The following is an 866-nucleotide window of genomic DNA, read 5'->3' as shown; positions in this document are numbered from 1 at the left end:
TACAAACAAACGCAGTCACCGTTACCTAAATAGCATCCTTTAAACATTTTCGGTTTCACTTCAGAGCCACACGGACATACTGAGAGCTTACGGCTCGTGAGCCACAGTTTGCCGACCAACATTACACCCATTTCGTGGACGAGGAAACGGCAGTTCCAAGTGCATTTTACTTCCGCCTCACTGGCTGCCTGCTTTCCCTCTTGATGTGCAGGGCTGTGTTCACACCTGCCGTTCCCAATCCAGGCCTGTTCGCCCTGTGGGTCTCCACTCAAATCCCCACTTCCTTGGGGAGCCTGCGCCGACCCCCAAACTGGGCTACATCCTCCTTTGACATCCGTCCTGTGCCAGGTTCTAGGGCCGCCGTCCTGAGGCTGGAAACGGCACCGGGTGTGGGCTGACAGTTCCCCTTGGGCAGGTGTTCGGGGGCTCCACAGGCTCTCCACGCAGGGTCACAACCAGAATCAGGTGTCTGTTTGAGGGGCTCTGGGGAGAACCCATTGCCGTTCCTGTGGTTGCTGGTGGAATCCGGTTCCTTTGCTCCTGGCCCTTCCTCGTAAAGCCGGCAACGCAGGGCGAGTCCTGCCTACGCTGCTGCCTGGCCCTCTCTGCCCGCCCCCCTCCTATAGGGGCCCTGGTGATGGCATGGAGGACACCGGGACAGTACAGGAGAAGCCACTTCCCTGGGGAAGCAGAGGAGCATCCTGAACCCTGGGCAGCTGGAACCCAACAGCCCCAGGAGGCGGGGCCTGGACACGATGGGTGGAGCCCAAGAGTCCCAGGGGGTGGGGCCTGGACACGATGGGTGGAGCCCAAGAGTCCCAGGGGGTGGGGCCTGGACACGATGGGTGGAACCCAACAGCCCAGGG

Source organism: Echinops telfairi, unplaced genomic scaffold, assembly GCF_000313985.2.
Source record: "Echinops telfairi isolate 266 unplaced genomic scaffold, ASM31398v2 ScPeMD7_7413;HRSCAF=8451, whole genome shotgun sequence".
NCBI lineage: Eukaryota > Metazoa > Chordata > Mammalia > Afrosoricida > Tenrecidae > Echinops > Echinops telfairi.
The sequence above is the reverse complement of the archived record's forward strand: the minus strand, read 5'-3'. Positions refer to the sequence as shown.